Raw genomic sequence first — 11,213 nt, 5'->3', positions numbered from 1 at the left:
TAAAAGGAGTAGACTGTTATTATTAAATTTTAATTATATTGGGTCTTGAATATTTGAATACTAAGAGCAAATAGGAATAGAGAAGCAGAAACATTAAGCAGAAGAAATGGGAGCTGATTAAAGGATGCAAGGTAAGGTCTGTGTTCAAGTGAGAGAGCAGGCTACACTGTTATGGGTCCCAAGAAGGGAGCAAATTTGCCCTGGCCAGCCTATGGCTCTTAATGCAACACTAGCTGGGTCAGGGCCTGGAGACTATGCTCCTATCCCCTGGCAGGAGTAGCATGGGCAGAATGAAGATCTCAGTAGCTCTAAGCTTAGCCTCCAAGTTTTCATCAGTTTGCTCCTAGCAGAAGATGTGGGCTCTTAGCAGCCTGGCTTGTTCCCATGCCTCTGATAACAAAGGTGCAGAGGTGGTAAGGAGCCAGGTATACAGGAAGCTTCCATGTCTTGATTGTGCAGAGGTACCTTGAGACCTCTCAGATACATAATTAACCAGCAAAGAGGATGCATGTGATGGTTTGAATGAAAATGAGCCCCAGAGGCTCATATGTTTGAATACTTGATCCCCAGTTGGTGGAACTGTTTAGGAAGGTTAGGAGGTGTGGCCTTGCTGGAGGCGGTGTACCACTGGAGTTGGATTTTGAGGTTTCAAAAGACTCTGGCCATCCCCGTATTCCTAGTCACCCCTCTTCTCCCTCCCTGCCTCATGGTGATGTGTCAAGATGTGAACTCTCAGATACTGCTCCAACAGCATGCCATCCTGCCTGCTGTCTGTCTCTGTCCTGATGATTATAGACTATAACCTCCTGAAACCATAAGCTCCAAATGAACCCTTATAGAATAACTTGCCTTGGTCAGGGTGTTTTATCACAGCAAGAAAAAGGTAATTAAGACAATGTAGTCGGTTTGGTCTTTGTTCCTGGTTTCTGTCATCAGCTTTTAAAACCCTGGGAATTTCCTGAGTAATAGGTGTGTCTTTTTGTAGATCCCCAAAAACATCCATTGGATGACACTTGAATTTATGTTACTACATTGCCTTAGCCTCAGCTGGGTTAGGACCCACCTCTAGGAAAGGAGGGGGAGGGGGCAGTTGATGAAGATTAAACTCTACAGAAATCCTGGAGGAATTTCCCTGACCCAGAACACAGTAGAGTTGCTAAGTGGGAGGAGAGAATCTGGAGCCCTGCCCTGCACTACCTTGTCCTGTCTGACTCTGTAGCTGGCTGCTCACAAGTGTTTCCCTGAGCACTGTGAGTCACCCTGGCCAATTACAAGGAAAGCATAGTGGGAACCCTGATTTATAGCCAGTCTGCTAAAGGTGTAGCGTAGCGATAACTTAGTTCTTGCAATTGATGTCTTCAATGGAGGTAATCTGCAAAAGCTGGTCAGTCAGCATTCCACGGGGCACCAAGGACTCTTTCAGGAAGAAAATAAGCCCGGGTCATAACCACCATGAGCAGCGTGGTAATTTATTAACTGTGCCGTCCTACCACGCTGATGAGGGGGACTCCGCTTTCAAAGTCATGCTGATAGAAAAGAGTAACCATAGACAGCATATGTAAGAAGAAGCCCAGTTGTTCTAATGAAACTGTTTCTTCCCTGGGCAGTAAGCACCAGCTTTCACCTTAGAGTCTACTTCCCCTAGCCCTCTCCTCAGATATTTGCATGGGCAACACGGAAACAAACGGATTACAGGAACTCATCAGAGAAAAGCTTACACTGGAAAAATTATTAGAAAAGAATTTGATTTTAGTTGTTCCCATAAAAGGATTTGGGTAGTTGCCACCAAAGGGGAGTCAGTATTTTGTTGACCTTTGCACCTTTTAAGGTTTTGTGTACTTTTAAATTACTTCAGGTGGGAGGAGAGACCCAAACTTCTTCATTCTTCCTGGTACTCCCTGGCCTCAGGGCAAAGGTAGCCTTCCCAAGGGAGACTGGGAAGGTGCTATGGGCATGATGTGACCTCCACAACCTCTCTCATCGGCTATCTCAGTCTCTTGCTGCTTAAAGTTCTCTGCTTATCCAGGGGCTTCCTGATATACATGAAGGCCTCCAAAGCAAAGACATCCATCCAGCAGCCTTTGGCTCTGCTTCTGGGGTCTAGTACCCACTGAGGCCTGCAAGAAAATACTTGTCAACTGAATGAATGGACAGATAAACGGACGGATAAATGCCCAATTGAAGGGACTCGAGAAAAGTAAGAGGTATAAGTATTGATGCCTATGTTTGAATATGAAGGCTGTAGTCTCTCACTGAGTCCAGTGTCATACTGAGGCCAGCCAGAAAGCCTCAAGGACCTTTAATCTCTGTCTCTACTCACAACTGCCTGCCTTTTTAATGTGGGTTCTGGGATTCAGAACTCAGGCCTTTATGCTTCTGCCAGTTTAGTTGAATGACCCATTTCCTCAGTCCTGACTTGTTACAGCTTTTTTGTCCCTGATGCCCAGGTGGCCTCAATCCCCTCCTGTCAAGGGCTGGATTACCAGAAAGCACCCACCACGGCTGGCCTTAAATTTTAACTTCAGGGATTTCACAAAAAGAGGAGGACTACACCTAACCTTTGCCCTGGGAACAAAGCTGTGGTTTCTGTGAACTGCAACAGTGAGTATGTGGAGGTGGCCCCAGTGTGGAAGCTGGTAGGTCTGCAGGAGTCTGTTGTCCGTACTGGAAATGCGGATGGACGTGGACTGGCTAAGGCAATGGTCACAGGGAGAAGAGAGGCACTGGAGGTACCGGTGGCAGCGTTTGCTGGGGGATTCTCTGTAACCTTGAAGGATGTGCGGGCATATCCATTGGTGTTAAACTGGGACGACAGAACTCTTAGAAGGCATTTTGATGTGAGGGAACAGAACACAGAGAAACAGTCATAAAGATGTTGGCCAATTGGAGGAGCTCCAAGGGGCAGGTGTGATAACCCAGGGATAAATGTAAGTTACTGTCACTTCTATAGCTGGAGGAAAATGGAAAGTGTGGAGTTACCGGGACCCAGGAGTGCCTGGCCTCTGCCCATGTGAGAAGCCACCAGCAGAGTTGGAGCTGGCCTGGCCATCATGTTCTTGGAAATGTAGAAAAGCCACAGGACCCCACTGCTGCCAGTATCACCTGCCCTTGCTCGTCTAAAAGCTCACGATAATGAGGAGATTGCTTCCTCATCACGTGTATTCTCATCCCTGGCAGCGCCATGTACCGCTAGCTCGCAAAGGCCTCTGGGAAAAGCAATTTGCAGGCTTTCAGGCCCCACCAAAGAAGCAGCGCAGTCAGGAAGGGCACTTAGTACGGAGAAGCCAAGGGCCAGCACAGGAGGATACAGATTTGTTTTCAAGCCGGGCAAAGAAAAACATACCCTTAGTTATACTTTTTTCTTAAAAAAGTAATACAAGTCCATTAGGAAAAGGAAAGAAAGCACAAACAACTGAACATCAAAAGCTCACCCGAAGCCCCTACTTCCCCAGTATGTCTTCTCTTTCCCCTTCTCTCGACCTTATGTTCTGTTTTGTAACCCAGTATACTAAATGTATGCAATAAACCATCTTACAGGCGCTTCCTTTGTTCTAGCTCCCAGGATTGAGTGTTCTGTATTAACACATTGCTAACTGTAAATATTTTTTTTTTAAAAAAAGAAGTACTGGCTAAAAATAAACTGCAATTCAAGAAAACAGTCCATGCAGAATATAGTCAGGATGTAACCCCCCTATTGGACTACCATTTAGTTTTTACTTAGATAGAAGTGGAAAATGAATCACTTTTAAATACACAAGAAAGCCAGGTCTTGGCTTGCTCTGTTCATTTTCTCTGATGGGGAGAAGTTCTTAGAACTTCTGGGCAAAGGTAAGCAGTGTGAAGACTGGAGAGGCTCTGCCTATGGCCTGCCTTACCCCATTCCCCTTCTTACATTAGACCAGGAGCTCTGCCTACAGATGCCTTAGGCCCATCTCCATTCTTACGTTAGACTAGTCACCATCTGATGCCAGTCTGGCCTGTCCTGGGTCATGCTTCTGCAGAAGATATGAGGCAGGGACTCAGGTAAATAGATTAGCTAGGCGTGGTGGCATATAACTTTAATCTCAGTACTCAGAAGGCAGAAGCAGGGAGATTTCTGAGAGTTCAAGGCCTGGTTGATATACATAGTGAATTCTGGGCCTGTCAGGTATACATGGTGAGAACTTGTCCCAAAAATATATACATATGTGTGTGTTTGTGTGTGTGTGTGTGTAATTTGTATATATTTATTTGAGACTGAGTCTCACCATGTAGTCCTGGCTGGCCTGGAACTTGCCACATAGACCAGACTTACAGAGATCCACATGTTTTGTCTTCTCACTGCTAGGATTAAAAACATGCATCACTACACCCAAGCATGTGTCATTACACTCAGACATGCATCATTACACCCCTGCTTTAAAACAGGTACTGTTTCTTAGGATCACAGGGTGATCACATTTCTCAGTATCTGTTAGGATGATCTTGAAGGCTGGTAGCTGAGAATTGTGTCACACATTGACCTAAAGAATGAGGAAACATGTTTTCTCCCTTAACCGGAAATCCCAGGTGGGACAGCTCTAAGAACTGAGAGATGTGCCGCTCTGAGACGTCACTGCTTCCCTGTTCCTCGTGACTCTGCTCTGCCTTGCCCCATGTGGGCTCCACGCCGAGACGAGGCTCCTCTGATGGTATCCAGCCTGTATGGCCGAAAAGAAGACCTCGTCAGTGTAAAAATCTCCTCTGCCCAAGTAGGCTGGTTCTTGCTACCACAGCAAAACTTTACTCTTTGCTTATTGTTATTTTGTTTATGTAATGATTTACTGTTTATTTGAACTTTTAAAAGACCAGCAGAATTGGCTTCCCGGAACTGAGCAGAATACAGACTAGGAGTCCACTCTAAGCTTGCTGAACCAGAAGCTCCGGGGTGTATCCCCGGAGGGGATATCCGCAGGGACACCCTTTGAAGAAGCTTGCCAAGGATTCTGACGGATGCTCAAGTTTGAGACTCTCTGTCTTACGCCATGAAATGCTTTCTCTGTAGCAAAGGAAAGGACACAGGTGAAGCAAGGTAGGGGTCTGGCAGGACAGTGGAACCAAGGGCTGCTGGGCTTATCACTGCCAGGCCAGGAGAAAGAAAGGCAAAGTCAGCTACCCTGGGCCTTAAAGACCCCTGGGTATCCAAAGGAGACCTCCCAATAGTCCCACTAACTCCTCACCACACAAGTGAGCACGTAGGAAGGAAACAAGCAAGTTCGATTGCTCCCTCCCGCCCCCATGTCAGGGGTCTTCGGACTCATTTCTACAGGAGCTACGGAGCTGGGAATGTGTGGGAACCTTTCAGCCTTTATACAGTGTCAACAGGATCGTGGAAAAGACAACAGTCACTGAATGAAAATAAAGTAAATCTGGCAAAAATAAGGGCTTTCGTTACTAAGGATCTATCAGCACTGTTCATAAGTCACCACAACTCTACCAACTAATACAAGATGGGGAAAACAGCCTGTGGGGTATTTGAAAACTGCATGAGTCTTCACAGCTTCTCTCTACATCTAAGATTATTCTAGGATGTGGTTATTTTGAAAAATATATAGAATATGGTGTAGAATTCTACTGAGTAGAAACGCTTTAGGAAAAGCCTCTGTAAAATTAAGCAAGGAGGTTATTTAAAACACTCCGTCTTAAAATTTGACACAGCTGTATTTTTTTATGACTAATGCAAAAGATTCTTTAGACACTTTAAGCCTAAACAAGAGACAACTGAGAAGTATTAATGAACATTTTTATCCCCATTTCCCAAAGCCAGAACCTGACAGAATAGTCAGAGAACAAGCGAGATAGACTCCAACACACCTGTGAGCTGAACTGTAATTAGGAATGAACACAAAGCTTGCTTTCTTTGGCCTCCTCTTAGACCTGGGAAAGACCAGGATGGCTCAGGTCCATGGGGACAACAATGTAATCAAACACTTCCTTCTCTGAACCCGAGCTATACCCAGGAGCTTACAGCCATAAATTCATTTTGGTCTTGTCTCACTAGCTGCAGCACTGAAATGAACTCACTTCCTGTGTCCTGTAAAAGCACCCTGTGCCCGGACCGAAACGTAGGTCATGACCAGGGATTGTTCTCCACAGGCTAATACATCACTGAAATCTATGTCTTGCATCCTGGAACCCTGGGCTACAATTAGGATGGAGCAAGAGGCAGATCTTAATTTGCAGTTTGGAAAGTGACTGTCATCTAGACAATGTATGATATATTTTGCTTATGTCTGTCCCATCTACAACAAGTATTAGTGAGGAAGCCAAGAGTTAAAAATGTTATCGCATATAAAAGTATCTCAACTAAGAACAAGAGCAAAAAACAAACAAAAAAGTGCTCAGGAGTAAGTTATCGCTATACCTCACATGTGGTTTAGCATTTCCCACACCCTCAGTACACTGGGAGAAATGCCCATCTTACATTGATGTGTTTTCAGTGTATTATTTATCATCAAATTATTCAGCAAATTATTTATCATCGCCATGTTCCACTTTTTTGGTCATATTCAGAGTGGGGGCTCATAATAGAAGTTATATCTTAGTGTTATAAAAATTAACTGAATTAGTGATTGTAAAAGCTATTACAACATATTAAATGTTATAAAAGTATTTTAGTTGCATGCAGACACAAATGATACTCGGGCATCTACTAGGATTAAAAGAACCTCAGACACGGCAGGACTTCAATGGGAAATAATAAGTAACATGAGGATTAAGGAAGAATTTGAGGAACTACAAAGACAGCTCAAGAATTGAAGAACACCAGCTGTTCTTCCAGACCCACCCCACAAGCATATGTAACTCCAGTTCCAGGGGGATCCAACTCCCTCTTCTGACCTCTGCAGGCATCAGGAACACCCACATTTCACATACATACATACATGCATGCAGACCTAATCCTGCTACACATAAAATAAAAAGGAAAATTTGAGATGGATACAGTGGCATATACCTTTAATTCTAGCACACAAGAAGCAGCAGATCTTTATGGGCTTGAGAGTAGCCTGGTCTTTGTAGTGAGTTCTAGGACAGCTAGGACTATATAGTGAGAACCTTCTTGAAAAAGAATAAAAACCAAAAAACAAACAAACAAACAAAACAAAACAAAGCAAAACAACAACAACAAAGCAGATAGACCCCCTTCCACATTAGTGATGGGAATATGAAATGGTAAGCTGTTGAAGAAAATAGTTTGGTGGCTCTTCAAAATGGGACTTCAGAATTTCACTTCCCCCTATATTGAAAACGGGTATTCAAATCCTTATGCATGCACGTTCACAGTGTTACTACTAACACTAACTCAAATGTGGAGAGAACTCAAATCATCATCAATTGATTATGGTGTAGCCACAATTATTCAGCCATAAAGAAGAAAGTACTGATACATGGTACAATGTGGGTGAACCTGAAAAACAACTTTCTGTCAAGAGAAAGAAGCCAGCTGGAAGAAGTCCCATGTAGCATGGCCCACTTACAGGAAACGTCTGGTATAAGTAAATCCACAGAACAGAAGCAGATCAGTGCTTGCCAGGGACTGAGGGAAGGTGGGAACAGACAATTACTGACCAAGGGATTTCGACTTTTCTTTGGGGGCAGTGAAAATGTTTTGGCACCACAGGGGTAGTAATTGTAACATGCTGTGGGGTGTATGAAATGATGCTGAAATTTTTACTTTGAAATCGTGTGATGGTGAGTTTTGCCAACTTGACACAATCTAGAATCATCTGGGAAGGGAGTCTCAGTAAGGAATCATCTATATTTCATTTATTATCACACACACACACACATATATGTTTTGCCTGCACTCATGTCTATGCACTATATATGTGTCCGATTATCTTGGAGATCAGAAGAGGGAGTTAGATTTCCTGGAATTGGAGTCATAGATGGTCATGAGCTGCCATAAGGGTGTTGGAAATGGAATCCTGGTTTTCTGGAAGAGCACCAAGTGCTCTTAACTGCTGAGCCATCTCTCCAATCTCTCTGTGAGGAAATATAGAGACAGGTTTGCCTGTAAGAAGTCTGTGGGGGTTATTATACTAATTAACTTAACTGAGTGGGAAAGACATGCCCATTCTGGGTGGCACCATTCCCTAGGCAGGGAATCCTAAATATGTAAGAGTGGAGATGGTGAAGCACACATGCATGTATTCACTCACTGCTTTCTACTGTTGACTGTGGATGTGATGTGACTAGCTGCTTTACCCCCTGACACCTTGACTTTCCTGCAGTGATGAACTGTGACTTCTAAGCCTTTCTCCTCTGTGTTGCTTTTATCAGGGTATTCTGATCATAACAGAATTGAAAACAAGAAAGTTGGGGCTGGAGAGATGGCTCAGCGGTTAAGAGCACTGACTACTCTTCCAGAGGTCCTGAGTTCAATTACCAGCAACCACCATGGTGGCTCACAACCATTTGTAATGGGATCTAATGCCCTCTTCTGGTGTGTCTGAGAAGAGCAATGGTGTACTCATATACATAAAATAAATAAATAATCTTTTTAAAAAAAGAAAACAAGAAATTTGGTTGTATGTTTTTGAAGTTATTTTAATACTTGCTATGGTCTGTCTCTTAAATGTCTCCTGAAGGCACATACGTTTAGATTTGATTGGCAGCCAGTGGCATCACTGGGTGATGGTAGAACCTCTAGAAGTGTGGTCTAGTAGAAAGAGGTTAGATTACTGGGGATGCACCCTGGTATCTGATTCTGGGACCCTGGATTCTTTATCACTCTTCCTGGCTCTCCCTGACATGAGCCTTGCAACAGTCCCCAAAGGCTGTGACTGGCACCTTAAAAACCATGAGCCAAAATAAGCCTGTGTTTAAGTGATTGTCTTAGTTAGGGTTTCTGTTGCTGTGAGGAGATACCATGACCATGGCAACTCTTACAAAGGACAACATTTAATTGAGGTTGGCTTACAGTCTTAGAGTTCTAGTCCGATATCATCATGGCCAGAAGCACGGCAGCATGCAGGTAGACACGGTGCTGGAGGAGCTGCAAGTCCTACATTTTGATCTAAAGGCAGCAGGAAGTGGCTGTGCACCCCTGAGCCTGGACTTGAGTCTCTGAGAGTTCAAGCTTGCTCCTCCACAACACACTTTACCAAGGTCATCCCTACCCCAACAAGGCCATTCCTCCTGATAGCACCACTCACATGGGCTACACATTCAAACCCATGAGTCGGGGGGGGGGGGGCAGCATTCCTAGTCAAACCACCACAATGACTGTTACAGGTACCTTGTCATAGCAATGAAAGGCTGATTAGTATAGTATTCACTTTTAAAATGACTCAGGTTAATGGACAAATATCTGAAATAAATGTACTTAAAGATAACTTGGATTTTGCCCATCTGGTGCTCAACCTCAGAGCCTGCTTGGCTCCTGCCTGTCTGTGCCCTTTGCAGAATCATGAACTTTGGTTTCTACCAGTCACAGTATGTCTGACTTCCCTACTACACTCAGAGCTGGCAGCCCGTCTGGGATTGCTTAGTAAATGCCCTTGCTAAGTAGGGATGGTGCTACAGGACTGACTCCCTTCCTAAACAGCACAAGTTTTAGAACTAAAATCATCTAGAACTGCATCAGGCTTGAACTTGCTTGAACTGTTGTTCTAGTTGTGACTACACTAGAAGCCACTGTGCTCTGCAACTGTGGTAATATTATTTAAATATTAAGTTAATAACTTTAGTCTTGGGATACTTCTGAAGTCTATTGCAATCTCCAATCAAAAGCCCCAAGGCCCTACCTTCCACAGCTGCCTACTTCAAGGTGTCCCTGCAGATAGATCTCCAGCCTTTGCTTTGTTTGTCACGATTGGGATGGGATAGGACAGCTGTCCTGCAGAAGCTCTCTCTGTCCCCCTCCAGTGGCCATTGAGGTCTTGTTCTAGATACCCTGGGAGGCTCCTCAGTACTGCTTGCAAAAGGTCCTGTCCTGCTGGCTTCCTGTCTAAAATCCCAGACGGTGGTTGCAGGGCACGGGTTCAGATGCCAGTGTCTCGGGGAACTGATTTCCAACTGTCCATCACATGCTGGCATCAGTGTTCCAAGGACATGGGCTCCTATCACCCTAGTGCTGCTGTGGGCTTTTGGATGACAGCTTCTTGAAGTTAGGGCAATTTGAGCCTTTACCCTAAGGAATGACACCTCCTCCTGGATGGACATACGGAAGAGGCCAGCTGAGCACAGACATTAACAGGGCCCCTGTTCTCCATAGAGCTAGCTAGGTTTCTTCAAAGCTGCTTACACCCTCCATGGTTGACTGCCACTCCTCAAGGCCCTGTTTGCCACCAGCCACAATACAGGCTTCTTCCTCTTCTGCCTCTCCTTCACATGAAATGCACCCCACTTCTCCCCTCAGATGGGGTGAGCAGAGGGGCTATTGGGATGAGAATAAAAGCGAAAAGTCTGTAGGAACTTTATGTCCAGAATTAATGATGCTCAAAAGACCCATGCAGTTTTTCATTCGACTTAAATGAAAATCCATGAAAATCCAAATGTGCAAAGATGTGAACTGACTCTCTTCTCTCTCTCTCTCTCTCTCTCTCTCTCTCTCTCTCTCTCTCTCTCTCTCCCTCTTTTTTTCTCTCCCTCTCTCATTTGGAAGGAAAGGGCATCAGAAATCTGTATAGACACCAGCTTACAGGTAGATAATTAAGCCTTTTAGGTAAGGTTTAGGGTTCTATCGCAAGTTGTTTGTAGTAGAAGCCAGAGAGACCTGGAACACAGTGTATCTTTGGGGGAGCACAGGAGTGATTTTGAGGGAGAATTTCAGAACCTTTTAGTAAAAAGCTTGAGTATAAATGGTGCATGAACATCTCCAGCAGGGCAAAATAACAAAAATTTGCAGGATTTGGCAATGCCCTCCCTTCCCGCAGTGCCTCCCTATCTCTCAGTCCTCCACTCACTCCTCAGGGATACACACCAGCCAGGCACATGGAGTGGGAGAAGCTAAGAGAAATGTTTGTTAATGAACCAGTCAGTTTTGGTTAAAACTGAATTCACCTCACTCTCTCAGGGGTTGGAGCTGCCTGACCCGAATCAAACAGAAAGGAAAGGAGAGGAAGGAAAGAAACCAGGTAGAGCTTAAACCTCAATGTTTAAGAAATATAGTCACCGGAGAGATTACTGGCCCAGAAATGAACTGTTCATGTGCATTTCAGACCTGAGATCCAGGGTTTTAAGTTTGTTAG

This window comes from Mastomys coucha, unplaced genomic scaffold, assembly GCF_008632895.1.
Source record: "Mastomys coucha isolate ucsf_1 unplaced genomic scaffold, UCSF_Mcou_1 pScaffold6, whole genome shotgun sequence".
Lineage (NCBI taxonomy): Eukaryota > Metazoa > Chordata > Mammalia > Rodentia > Muridae > Mastomys > Mastomys coucha.
Note: the sequence above shows the minus strand (reverse complement) of the source record.